Source organism: Lithobates pipiens, unplaced genomic scaffold (assembly GCF_037356315.1).
Source record: "Lithobates pipiens isolate NorthernLeopardFrog02 unplaced genomic scaffold, aLitPip1_a1.2 Scaffold_16, whole genome shotgun sequence".
In the NCBI taxonomy this organism is placed as follows: Eukaryota; Metazoa; Chordata; class Amphibia; order Anura; family Ranidae; genus Lithobates; species Lithobates pipiens.
Genome location: NW_027507748.1, coordinates 646857100 through 646871818, shown reverse-complemented (window position 1 = coordinate 646871818; position 14719 = coordinate 646857100). Strand labels below are relative to the sequence as shown.

The window sequence follows — 14719 nt, the reverse complement described above, 5'->3', positions numbered from 1 at the left end:
CAATGCCATCCATTAGTGCCCATCAATGCTGCCTATCAGTGCTCATCAATGCCACCTACAAGTGTTACCTATCAGTGCTCATCAATGCCGCCTATTAGTGCCCATCAATTCTGCCTATCAGCACCCCTTATCAGTGCTCATCAATGCCGCCTAACAGCGTCCATCAGTGCCACCTATCACTGCTCCTCAATGCTACCCATAAGTGCCATCTATCAGTGCTCATCAATGCTTCCTATCAGCATCTATCAGTGCTCATCAATGCTGTGTATCAGCGCCCATCAGTGTCACCTATCAGTGCTCATCAATGCCACCTATCAGTATCTATCGTGCCACTTATCAGTGCTCCATGCCCATCAGTGGTGCCTATCAGTGCTCATCAATGCTGCCTATCAGTGCCACTTATCAGTGCTCACCAGTGCTGCCTATCAGTTCTGCCTATCAGTGCTCATCAATGCCTCTTATCAGTGCACATCAATGCCTCCTATCAGTGTCCATTAGTGCCTCCTATCAGTGCCTATTAGCATCTCATATCAGTGCTCATCAGTGCAGCTTATCATTACCCATTAGTGCCTCCTACCAATGCCCATTAGAGCCTCCTATCAGTGTCCATTAGTGCATCCTGTCAGTGCTCATAAGTGCCTCCTATCAGTGATCAACAGTGCAGCCTAACTGTACCCATTATTGCCGTCTATCAGTGCCCATTAGTGCCTTATAACAGTGCCCATCAATGCCTCCTATCAGTGCTCATCAGTGCAGCCTATCAGTGCAGCCTGTCAGTGCTCATCAGTGCCATCTGCTGTCTCAGCATGGCTGTGAGCTGACAGCGTCTCTCTCATGGAAAAGCAAAGAGCCGGCATTGACAGTTCTATCTTCCCCTCTGTCCTCTCTCGCACAGGATGGGAGAGGAGACACAGCCAATCTTCTCCCCCTCCCCTCTCCTGTGTGTAATCTGCAGGCAGTCAAGTGCGAAACAAATGAGCTCAAATTTCCCACGGAGCACAAATAGTGTCCCCCAACGGATAATGTCCGCTGTGTACTGCGCATGCGCAGTACACAGGACAAGCAGATTACGAAAATATCCGAAGATGAATGGGGCCTGTGCCGTGAGTCCAGGTTCAAGCCCCACCATCCAAGTGGACATAGAGTTAGAATAAAAAGAGCCGAACGAAGCGAAGCCGTGCCCAAAGCGTGGCGAGCGAAGCGAGCCCACAAGGGGCCCTCTAATATGTGCAGCCCTATGTCCACTTGGATGGTGGGGCTTGCACCTGGACTCACGGTGCAGGTGCCTTTCATCTTCGGAAATTTTCCGAATCTCCTTGTGCTCCGTACTGTGCAAGCGCTGCGCCTGCGCAGTACACAGCGGACACTATTCGATAGGGGGACATTTTTGGACAGAACACCGGCTCTGTACTTTTCCATGAGAGAGACGCTATCAGTGCAGAGCTGTGCGACTAGCAACCCCACTGGGGCACCCCTGCACTCCTGTTGCGACCTTGGTAGTTCCGCCACTGAGCCTCGGATACACAGAAATTAAACCAATCTCCCTACATAAGTTTTACATGTATATCTGCTGTCTTCAGCTTGCTATATTCTTTAGAAAGTGAACATCATGTTAGAATTTATTTTTCCTATTCTAGCAATAGAAGCATATCAGCGCTCAGAGGTCCCCAGCCCCAGAAGAGGAAGAGTTAAGTGAGTGCATACATTGAGTCTTCGCTAGGTGCACTGCATGACCCCATTCCATTACTGGAAGTGCATTAGTGGAGATACGCTGGACAGGTGAAGAGGGCATCTGCTCTGCATGTCCCTCCTGAATGCAACAAATGACCGTAGTGGTGTACATTGACATAGGGCTCAAGAGTTAACTAAAGTTCAGTTATCTGTACAAGTGTACATGGTGTACAGTTATCTTTGAGTCAGATGTCCGCCTTAAGGTTGAGTTACCTCTGAAAGTGACCTCCGCTTTGTCAGAGGGCATTGGTGAGCACGGCACAAGCAAAGGTACCCCATGTATAAGGCAACCTGTTTTAGGTGCCCAGTGTAGCCCAGAAGAACCCACCATGGAGGAGGTACTGCCCACCTACAATACAAGATTTTAATAGGAAAGCAGAGGGACTGGCAGGAACACCAAAGATTCCACACAAAGAAAGCAATGCAAAGAAAAAAGGAGACTTTCTCATACAAGTACATGGCACAGCAGGCACATATCAGGAATAGGAAATGTTGGATTTACATATTCTTTAAGGGTTATTTTTTTCAGCTCGCCCCGATGGGAGGATTTTCTTACACTTCAAGTTCTGGAGATGCAAAGAGAAATGACAAAAAATGTCTTTAAAATGAATAGAATTCTCATTTTAAAGAGCTCTCATAGGAATAGGTGTCCCAAGTGCACAATTTTCCCTACTTTCATGTTCTGGTGACAACGGAAAAATTTTGGATTGGTCACCAGAACAACAAATAAAGGGGATGGATTTCCCCAGTAGGGAATCTCATTTACTGTTACAAGGCCACTGCGCTGTGCAGGATCACGTGTATATATACTTAATTTCTTCCGGGTATCGGGTGCAAGGGCGTGCAGCTGGTGGATCGCTCCCGCTGTGATTTTACATAGCGGGATCTGATCAGCGGGACCCGATGTCCGCTGGCACCGGCTGATCATTCGGCACACAGGCAGAATGGCAGTCTGTCTATGTAAACAAGGCAGATTGCCATTCTATCAGTGCAGAAGGTATGGATCCAGTGTTCCTGTAAAGCAGAAATACTGATCCATGTCTTCCAATAGTAAAAGAACCCCCCCCCCCCCTACTACACCGAATCACCAGCTAGGCACACATTTAACCCTTTGATTGCCTCTAATGTTAGCCTCTTCCCAGCCAGTGTCATTAGTACAGTGACTATAGTACAGACACTGTATTAGTGTCACTAGTCCCCAAAAAAGTCTCAGTTAGGTCATCGATTTATCTGCCGCAATACCACATTCCTGCTATAAGTCGCTGATTGCCATCATTACTAGTAGAAATAAATAATTAAATAAAAACTACATAAATATATCCCATAGTTTGTAGACGCTATAACTTTTGTGCAAACCAATCAATATACACTTATTGGGATTTTTTTTTACCAAAAATATGTAGCAGAATACATATTGACCTAAATTAATGAAGGAATTCAATTTTTTATTGGATATATTTTGTATCAGAAAGTAAAAAAATTATTTTTTTTTTTTAAATTGTCGGCCGTTTTTTTGCTTATACCGCAAAATATAAAAAACGCAGAGGTGATCAAATACCACCAAAAGAAAGCCCTATTTGTGGGAAAAAAGGACATACATTTTATTTGGGTACAGCGTCGCATGACCAGGCAATTGTCAGTTAAAATAACGCAGTGCAATATCGCAAAAAATATGTATTTCCTGTACAGCGGAGCTCAGAGTGGGGGGAAAGAGAAGCAACAAAAAAAAAAGTCAGTTGGTTTGCTGTGCGGCAAGAAGCACGCTGATAGGATAAAACAGAGTTACAGACAAATAACCACATCAGACTGATTATTCCCCCTTTGGTATTGGGATGGACAAGTGTTAGTTAACAGCAGCAAAGAAAAATCAGGTCTTCTCTCCTGCCAGACAGGGCTGTAATGCATAGCAGAGTTGTGTAAATCTCAGGACTGGATGGACTACAGTCTCCTGTACAATAATGCATTAAGGTAAAAAAAAGTTTGAATTTGGAAACACTTTGAATGTATGTCATCTGTGTATTTTTCCTGTTTATCTGGAGTTCTGCTTTAATGGTAGCTGCAGTTTTGGTTGATGTTCACAGTTGAAATTCTGAACAAGTTCACCCTTCAAATCCAGAACATTTACTATATATTTGGGACCCTGACCTGTAACAAATGTCTTCTTGAAGATAATTATACTTTTCACTGTGTGCAGAAGACATACCTGAACTGTTCAGAGATGAAACAACTCAATTCCCATGATGCTTTGGAACCTATATTTTATTCCGCAGCAGCCAGCAATGGTAATAAATAATGTAATTCTCTCCATTTTTACTTACATAGTGAGTCTCTTCCTGCTCCAGCGGTTTTGTCAGATTTACTCAAGTCTGAAAAGGAACTTATATGATTTAGGTATCTGATTCTCAGCCTTCTGTCAATCAAAGCCCCTGAAAGGAAGGGACTCCTAACAACTTTTTTTCACAAGATACTCACTAATTTGTATGATAGTTGAATGGGAAAATCAGAGGACGCACAATTTAAAGATTTCTATGTTATGTAGATATCGCACCCTGGTCTTATGCAGGGTTGCTGGCAAATTTAGTTTGCTAGGTGGTAACCAGCCTGACTGATTGTTAGGGAGATCCACTGACCTTTCTCTAAATCTGGGTTTCATGCACCTCTCTCTTCTGTCACTAGGTGGTGCTGCTACCTGGGACATTAGATGGACAAGGGCATCGTAAATCGGAGGAGTGGCTGGGTTGTCTCAGCCAATTGGCAGGGGTTTCTTTGCCCCTGGCCTGCTGAGAGAGTCTATTTATTTGGGAGGAGTCAGGTGATCGGTGTTCTGTGTCACCTGGAAGGCTGTCTGGGTGGGCGTATGTTGAAAAGCTCCTAGGATAAAACCATGAGGCCTATCCGGGGGTACCTGACTGCTAAGTGGTCTGAGGCCTATCCAGGTTGGAAGCAAGCAGCGTAAGGTTGGGGCTTCAGGCTTGGAGCCAAACCAAGTTGCAGGGGTTCTGCCAGCCGGAGAACCAAGCAGCTGCCACAGGTGAAGGAAAGCAGTTGCCATCAGAGACGACCACTCCTGTCGCCAAAGGAACGCGAGAAGTCAGAGGTAGAGGGGACACAGTTGCCAGCAAGGGACAATCTCTCCTGTTATCAGAGGTCAGGTTCTGTGGAGAGAGAAGTACCAAAGCAGACTTTTTCACTAGCAGGGGACAGTGAAGAAGTTGGGAAAGCTTCAGCAGAGCCAAGCTAGGGACCCAGCAGAACAGTGTGGGTGACGCTTGCAGAGGATTAAGCAGGTTAGCTGAAGAGCCAAGTCAGGGACCCAGCAGGACAGTGTGGGTGACACTTGGAAGCCACAGCGGGTTAGTTGTGGAGGAGCTCAAGGGATCCAGTGGCGGCTGGGATCTGAAGAGTCTATTGAGAGACGGGGAGCTCAGTGAGAGGATCTACAGTGCGAAATTGTGAGTTGTGATCTGCATTGAATTTGAAGTTCCAAGTTCAGTTGCTATAGGAGACAGCAGTCTACAGATACAGTTTGCTGCAATTCAGCTTAAAGGCTCTTGAACTGTATAGCTGTCCTTCTATTACTATTTTTGTCTCTGAGTCAGCCAAGCATTTTTGCATCTGCCTAAGTGTGTTCAGGCCCCAACCCTCTCTCCTGAGGTCTGTTAAGAGACAATAAATCGCTTTTTGCATTTTCAAAGTGTCTGGCACCCAACTTACTCTATCTACACCACACCCACTATGCCTAGTAACCCACACTGTGAAGATAGATGTCAGCTCTCCCTGACTCTGGAGGGCACCATTAGGCCTCTAGGGGTCGGGGCCACGGTTACATAGGTGAGGTGGTTTTTACATTTTCAGTGATATGACTTACATGTGCTAAGGCCCCATGCACACTGAGTGTTTAGCCCTTAAGCATTGGATGCATGTATTTTTATACAGGTGGAATGCACGGGTAGCCTGTAAAACTCTATAAGAGGCTAAAATTTGCTGTGCCTGGATGGTGCACCAAGGGATACTAAAGTTTAGGGCAGTATGTGCCTAGGGACGAATGCCCAGAATGCAGACTTCTTGGGTTCCAGGCATTTGTCCCTTTGTACACACTGCCCTAAATGTTAGTACCACTAGACAAATCATCCAGCCACAGCAGCCTTTAGCCTCCCATAGACTTTTAGAAGCTGCCTGTGTCTTCTACCCACAGGAAAATGTTGGGATCTCATGTAATGGGAACACACACCCCATGGGGCCTAAACTAAAGAGGGTGCAAATTACAACCTACAAAGAATCTGAGCAAATCACATACATCTGTAGTGTTTACTTATCTCTCTCCAAAGCTCTAACTGAAGACAAGATGAATGAGATAAATTTGTGTCGGGAGGTAGGGGGGTGGGAGAGCTCAGCAGACAGCTTGTCTATTCAAAACACAGTTCTTTTTCTGTATGGAGGAGGGTGTGTGCCTTTCCTCCAATCAGCTCTCACACACTGTAACTGCAGTCTCTCCGCCCCCTCCTCTGTGCTGTTGACAGATGAAGAAAGATTTTAACACGTTTCTGCCCTTTTTTGTAGGGAGGGAAATACTGCAGATAAACAAGTAAAACATATGTAGGATGATTTGTTTCATCTCTGTGTACCACCTAAGGCTGTTCACTTTCCTGGGTATATGTGAGGGTTTACAACCACTTTAACCCAAATTGGACCTCCTTCCCTACTATAAATTAGGTCCTTCTTGGATGGGCATATTGAACAAAATGTCACAGAACTCACCGATCACAGCCACAGCCAGGTGCCCACAGTTAGAATGCCGCCACCGCCGAGCGAAGGGGGGAACGAGCGGGGCTTCATTCCCCCGCATCGCTGGACCCTGGACAGGTAAGTGTCCGATTATTAAAAGTCAGCAGCTGCAGTATTTGTAGCTGCTGACTTTTAATTTTTATTTTTTTAGGGGAAATCCTCTTTAAGACCATCTCGCAAAAGTGGGTGGAACGCTGCTTTAAGTGGTTAAACTGATCTCATTTACAGACCGAAGTTCATTCCTTTGATCTAAAAAGAACTAAAAGATACTTTGTATCTCTTCTCTTATCTCTCGGTGCTGAGGAATACTGATAAATATTTGTTGGATTTGCTTGGCTCTGCACTGTTTACATAGAATAGCGAAAATGGCTGATTAGCATCGTGGGGGGGGGGGGGGGGGTTGAATCGAGATAGCAATTTTTTTAACGATTAATCGTGCAGCTCTAGTAGCAAGGAACCTGTAGTGTGTGTTCCAGCATCACATCAGAATATTCTAATATAAACTGCTATGCTGAGCAGATAGGACGCATCTTCTGCGAGAATCTGAAGGGGAATGATAGTGTTATTATAGACGCATTTGTTTTGTTGGACACCAAAATTATGTAGAACAAAATTCCCCTTTAAATCATGTCTATTAGGAATTTTGTCTTCCAATGCATTACCCTAACCTGAGCATCTCCATTAATCCAGCTCTGTACACACTTGAAAAAGTTGGACAACACTTGAGTAATGAACAGTAATTCAAGTAAGTGAATGCATAATTCAAAGCTGAAGTGCTTTAGGAGGTCAGACAAATATTGTATCAATTCCTTTTCTACTCGGAGTGAATGCGCGGGAAATTAATGTTTTTACCCTTCTCTGATCTTTTATTTTCCGATTCATCTCACTAAATTAATCTTCGCCTGCAAAAGGTTTGTCAATTTATTTCCAGTGGGGTTTAACTCAGCCTGCTCCTTTCCACATAAAAAGATTACGGCTCTGTGCAGTAAGTAGACTACGCACACTTAACTTAATTTGGTAGGTCACTGAGTGGACAAATCAATAAGAGTTTCCAATTCAAGAGGAGTTAATGAGATTTACAATAAAATATTATATATGTGTTTAACCCTTTGAGAACAGACACGTGTGCTCATTATGTAGGGAGGAACGGAAAGGGGAGATATATATATATAACATAATTAACCACTTTCAGACCGGACCATTTTGCTGGCCAAAGACCAGACTACTTTTTGCGATTCGGCACTGCGTCGCTTTAACTGACAATTGCGCGGTCGTGCGACGTGGCTCCCAAACAAAATTGACGTCCTTTTTTTCCCACAAATAGAGCTTTCTTTTGGTGTTATTTGATCACCCCTGCGGTTTTTATTTTTTGCGCTTTAAACAAAAATAGAGCGACAATTTTGAAAAAAACGCATTATTTTTTACTTTTTGTTATAATAAATATCCCCCCAAAAATATATAAATAAACATTTTTGTCCCTCAGTTTAGGCCGATACATACTCTTCAACATATTTTTGGTAAAAAAAAACGCAATAAGCGATTAGTGATAAAGTTATAGTGTCTACAAAATAGGGCGGCATATAAAAATGGAAGTACCTGTACGCCAATATGCCTGCCCGTGCCATTCTACATCGGCGTGTGGCTGTCGGGAAGTGGTTAATAAGATGGACTTTGCAACAGTGATCTGAGCCAGTAGCTTAGGAGCCACATGTGCTTCTCAGTTACCTGTAATGTAGAACACAGCAGTTCCTCAGAATCTCAGAGTCTGTAGGGTTCAATATCGAGTTGGCCCACCCTTTGCAGCTATAAGCCACACGGTCGGAAATTCTGCCGGAAAAGGTCCGATCGGATCATGTTGTCGGATAATTTTATATCCTGCTCTCAAACTTTGTTGGTCGGACATTCCGACGGAAAAAGTCCGATGGAGCCCACACACGGTCGGATTATTCGACAACACGGTCCGAACTGACATTTTACAAGGGCTTATAGCTGCAAAGGGTGGGCCAACTCGATATTAAACCCTATGGACTAAGACTGGGAAGCTCATGTCCATGTAAAGGCAGGAGTCCCAATACTTTTGACAATATAGTATATCTTATAACTAGGATAAAAAACAGCAATGTTTTCAGGTTACTAAGATATATGCCAAAAAAACGAATTGAGATTAATATATTAAAGTAATGGAGGTTACAAGGACAGTGTATATTCACTCTGCAATGTGAATGTTAGTGAATGAGGTACAGAACTTCCAATCATGTGTAAAGGAAATGAAAACAACAGGATATATTTGAATCTTATTAACACTATAGTATAGCTATGAACACCATCGGACTATACCCATATGTCAGTTTAGGCTTAAACCTTGTTTACACTTGTAATTTGGGGAAATTAAAAACATGCGGATATGAGCTGCATTTTTACCACCCCCACCCCCAACAAGTCTCCATTATGCTGCAAAGGCAGTGAATAGGGGTGTATTTCGTTTTTAATTGTTCATTATAAGTTGTCATATTTCATCATAGCTTATGTTTGTACACTCTTGTAAAATGTCCTGACTCCCCTAATCTCTCATCAATCAATCAATCATAAATATAAATAAATAAATATAAATAAGTACTTTAAAATGAGCTCAGTCCTTACGTTCAGGGGTTACACAACTGGATCCCGATTTGGATCCAGTTCAAGTGTGGTATAGAATTGTGTATATGGGATTGTATTTTTTTTCCCCCTTTTATTAGTTGAACTAGATGGATCTGTGTCTTTTTTCAACCACACTAACTATGTAATTATGTACCAATTACACCCACACAGATGTCAGATTGGGAGCAGCTGTGTCCGTAGGCAGGTGCAGCAAGGTAGTCTGCCACTAGGGGGCTCTGTGCCAGAATAGTTTGAATACAGCAGGCAGTATCATAGAGTGCTAGGCCCCTTTAAGTTAGAGCCCTCCTGCAGTGATGTCATAGGTGGATCAGTGCAAATTTTTAAAGCCAGGTTGGGGAGGAGCCTAAATACACTTGGGGCATGGGAGCTAACCACCCCAAACCGACATGGATGTAACCAGCAAATGTAGGCCCTGAGGGCAGGAGGCTAGGGAGAAGTAGACCTGCACCTAGACCTAGACCTGGAGGTAGGAGTTAGGGCAGATCTAGCGTAAGTCTTTTAAGCCAAGCTAAGAGTTCCCTGAGAGAGGCTACTTCCTTGGAGGCTCCCGGGAGAGGTGTATCTATGGAGGGAGGAGAGACTGTTCAGCCTAGTACACACAGGCCGAATGCCAGCAATATTGGCTGGTTCAATTAAAAATCAGCCCGCATTTGGCCCATGTTTATGGCAGCCGGCCCGACAGAAGTGCATACTGGAAAACCAGCAGCTGGCTGGCTCCCTATCAGCATTCTCAGCCAATGCCTGAGAGCGCTGTCTGGAATGTTATGGTGGGGAGGCCTTCACATGTGACTACTGGGGACCGTCCACTAAATGTGATTGACTTTGCCGTGTCAGTTGACTCCAGAATGTATGTCAATGTGATGCCACTTCCTGAATTTTTATAAGTAAAGTGCAGCAAACTAATTTTATGTGTGTACCTTCCTTTGTAGGAATATAAACCATGGCAGCTGGTGATCGATATTTTTCTTTTGGGGGGGGGGGGGGGGGGAGAGGTGGCAAACATACCTGCCCCCTGCACGGCGGCCATCAGTGCCCCCCATGGAAGACGGACGGCCGCGATCAGTGCACACACTTCCCCCTGTGGGAGATGGACGGTGACAGTGCTTTTACCTTAGGAGGCCGATGCTGCTCCTCACTTCAGCTTGCCTTCTCCTCCCGGCCAAACAGGTGTTGCTTCTCTTCACGGCCAAAAAGGAAGTGGGTCCTGAAAATCAGTAGTTCCAAGACTCCCGGCCGATCGGTTCTCAGGACCCGCTTCCTGATTGGGCAAGAGGAGAAGCAGAAAGACATTAGTGAATATTAATTCGCTAATGCCACACAACTGGGTGGGCTCAGGGCGCAGTGCTTTGTGCCCCGCGCCCACCCTTTTTTTAAGCCAATTAGAGCCTCAGGCTCTTATCATGTGCTTAAAAAAAAAAAAAAACATTGAAACTCATGTGTCTGGTGCCCTGCATGTAGATTAGGGGCCGGGTACATGGATTAGGAGGGCAGCACCCCTGCACCCCTAATGGATGGGCCATCACTGGATATAAAGGTCAGCATCGGGAATGTCATATGGACCCTCTGGCATGGAGTGGGGCACGTGAATGCACGCAACACCTATGGATCTCCCTGCGGGTAAGGACGGCCCTTTCATGAATGTATGGTAAGAATGTCCGTGTAAATGATGCCTTAAAGGAGCAATTATTTTATGGACTATGTTATTTTTCATATACTGCCAACATTAAAAATACCTATAAATAAGAGTTTAACAATTTTGCCTTAATTTAAAGCAATTTTAAATAAATATAATTTATATAATCACTGAGCTCCTGACTTAAACCCCTTATGATTATCAGCCCCTAGTCTGTCCATCTTTAGGAGATCCCTGAAAGCTCATTTATTCAGGGAAGCCTATCCCACACCCACCTAACAACTGTCCCCAAGTCACCCCAATCAAATCATTCTCTGCAGCTATTACCTTTTGTACCACCACCCCCTCCCTTTAGAATGTAAGCTCTACGAGCAGGGCAATCCTGGACCTTTTGTATTGTACTGTAATTGTGTTGTCCCCCCTATACATTGTAAAGCGCTGCGTAAACTGTTGGCGCTATATAAATCATGTATAACAATAATAATAAAAAAAAGATAAACTAGCCCTCCCCAAAACAAAGACTCTTCTGTGAAACAAAATGGAGACCAGCTGCTGTTTTAGCTTGTAGACTGAACGTGAAGTGTTCTTTGTGTTTTAAACAGTGCTGTGGTTTTAAAGTGATATTAAACCCGCGAGCTATTAAAGCAAGAGTCTCAAACTGGTAGCCCTCCAGCTGTTGCAGAACTACAATTTCCATGAGGCATTGCAAGCTGATAGTTACCAGCATGACTGCCACAGGCAGAGGCATGATGGGACTTGTAGTTCCGCAACAGCTGGAGGGCCACCAGTTTGAGACACCTGGAATAGAGAGTAGATGCATCATTCATATACTTGCTAACTTGCTGCCTCATTTTATCCTCAATCCCCTAATTTCTGAAAAAGGAGAACTGGAAGATCTTCCTATGAACAGTTACACCTATAGGGTGGCTACATTGCCTTCCAGGGTGCACATAACGATGGCTCTAGGCAGTAGGGGTCTCAAACTGGCGGCCCTCCAGCTGTTGCAAAACTACAAGTCCCATCATGCCTCTGCCTGTGGGAGTCATGCTTGTAACTGTCAGCCTTGCAATGTCTCATTGGACTTGTAGTTTTGCAACAGCTGCAGGGCCGCCAGTTTGAGACCCCTACTGCCTAGAGCCATCGTTATGTGCACGCTACCGGGACTACAGCTGTATGCAAAAAACCGACACAGACACAGCTAGTTAACTGCTGTAATCAGCATTGCTCCGCCCACCAGTTCTTACATTGATGGCTGGTTTCCCTATAATTGGATCTTGCATGTGTGATGTAATCAGTGTGCATTCCCTCATCAGAAGTTTGGGGAAGTGGCACATAGTATGATACAGCGGCAGTCATCTTTTTAAAAGTTTTCACAGGTCGATTTTAGGTCTGTCTGCACCACTCACACCAGTTTTATTTTCAGAATGAAATGGAAATTGATGTTGAGTCCACATCTAATTAACAAAGGGATTGCTGCAGTTTTCAGTATAGAAAGGTGCTTTAGCTTGGGTTCCCACTGCTGTGGTGCGAGTCACCTCGTGGAATTCACACAGGAATCGCAGGACATTCCTGTGCATCCCGAAAGTATTCAAAGCGCTTCACTTTTTCCACATTTTGTTATGTTAGAGCCCTATTCCAAAATGGATTAAATTGATTATTTTCCTCAAAATTCTACAAACAATACACCATAATGACAACGTGAAAAAAGTTTGTTTGACATTGTTGCAAATTTATTTAAAAAAAAAATGAAAAAAAAAAATCACATGTACATAAGTATTTACAGCCTTTGCCATGACACTCAAAATTGAGCTCAGGTGCATCCTGCTTCCACTGATTATCCTTGAGATGTTTCTACAACTTGATTGGAGTCCACCTGTGGTAAATTCAGTTGATTGGACATGATTTGGAAAGGCACACACCTGTCTATATAAAGGTCCAATAGTTAACAGTACTTGTCAGATCACAAACCAAGCCATGAAGTCCAAGGAATTGTCTGTAGACCTCCAAGACAGGATTGTATTGAGGCACAGATCTGGGGAAGGGTACAGACAAATTTCTGCAGCATTGAAGGTCCCAATGAGCACAGTGACCTCCATCATCTGTAAATGGAAGTTTGGAAACACCAGAACTCTTCCTGAAACTGCCTGGCCAAACTGAGTGTCCAGTGTTTTCTCTGTGGAGAGAGGAGAACCTTCCAGAAGAACAACCATCTCTGCAGCACTCCACCAATTAGGCCTGTATGGTACAGTGGCCAGATGGAAGCCACTCCTCAGTAAAAGGCACACAATAGCCCACCTGGAGTTTGCCAAAAGGCACCTGAAGGACTCTCAGACCATGAGAAACAAAATTCTCTGGTCGGAGAAAACAAAGATTGAACTCTTTGGCCTGAATGACAAGCGTCATGTCTGGAGGAAACCAGTCACCACTCATCACCTGACCAAAACCATGCCTACAGTGAAGTATGGTGGTGGCAGCATCATGCTGTGGGGATTTTTTCAGTGGCAGGGACTTGGAGACTAGTGAGGATTGAGGAAAAGATGAATGCAGCAATGTACAGAGACATCTTTGGTGAAAACTTGCTCCAGAGCATTCTGGACCTCAGACTGGGGTGAAGGTTCATCTTCCAACGGGACAATGACCCTAAGCACACAGCCAAGATAACAAAGGAGTGGCTATGGGACAACTCTGTGAATGTCCTCGAGTGGCCCAGCCAAAGCCCAGGCTTGAACCTGATTGAACATCTCTGGAGAGATCTGAAAATGGCTGTGCAACCAACGCTCCCCATCCAACAACCTGATGGAGCTTGAGAAGTCCTGCAAAGAATAATGGGAAAAACTGCCCAAAAATAGATGTGCCAAGCTTGTAGGATCATACTCAAAAAGACTTGAGGCTGTAATTGGTGCCAAAGGTGCTTCAACAAAGTATTGAGCAAAGGTTGTGAATACTTATGTATATGTATTTTTTTATTTTTAATACATTTGCACAGATTTCAAACAAACTTCTTTTATGTTGACATTATGGGGCATTGTTTGTAGAATTTTGAGAAAAATAATGAATTGAATTAATTTTGGAATGAGGCTGTAACAAAATGTGGAAAAAGTGAAGCACTGTGAATACTTTTATTCATGCAGTGGCTCTAGGTTGTGATTAGATAATATAAGACGAGAAGAAAACTGGTCAGGGAGGCTGCCAAGAGGCCTACACCAACATTAAAGGAGCTGCAGGAATATCTGGCAAGTACTGGCTGTGTGGTACATGTGACAACAATATCCTGTATTCTTCATATGTCTGGGCTATGGGGTAGAGTGGCAAGACAGAAGCCTTTTCTTACTACGAAAAACATCCAAGCCCAGCTAAATTTTGCAAAAACATATCCAGTCTACCAAAAGCATGTGGGAAATGTGTTATGGTCTGATGAAACCAAGGTTGAACTTTGTTCGCTATAATTCCAAAAGATAGGTTTGGAGCAAAAACAACATTGCACATCACCAAAAGAACACCCTACCCACAGTGAAGCATGGTGGTGCTTTGGGGTTGTTTTTCTTCAGCTGGAACAGGGGCTTTAGTCAGGGTAGAGGGAATGAACAACAGTTCCAAATGCTAGTCAATATTGGCACAAAACTTGCAGGCTTCTGCTAGAATGCTGAACATGAAGAGGAACTTCACCTTTCCACTAGAATGACCCAAAATATACACCCAAATCAACAAGGGCATGGCTTTACCAGAAGAAGCTTTACATTTGGAATGGCCCAGCCAGACCCCAGACCTCAATCTGATTGAAAATCTGTGGGGTGATCTGAAGAGGGCTGTGAACAAGCGATATCCTCACAATCTGACAGATTTGGAGTGTTTTTGCAAAGAAGAGTGTCAAGATGTGCCATGCTGATAGACTCATACCCAAAAAGACTG

General features: G+C 44.0%; 1 protein-coding gene across 1 annotated transcript in view; it reads right to left on the bottom strand.

Annotated features, from left to right (window-relative positions):
- GUCY1A2 (guanylate cyclase 1 soluble subunit alpha 2) overlaps positions 1 to 14719 on the bottom strand; it is a 389883-nt gene that overhangs the window by 260796 nt on the left and 114368 nt on the right. The window lies entirely within an intron of this gene.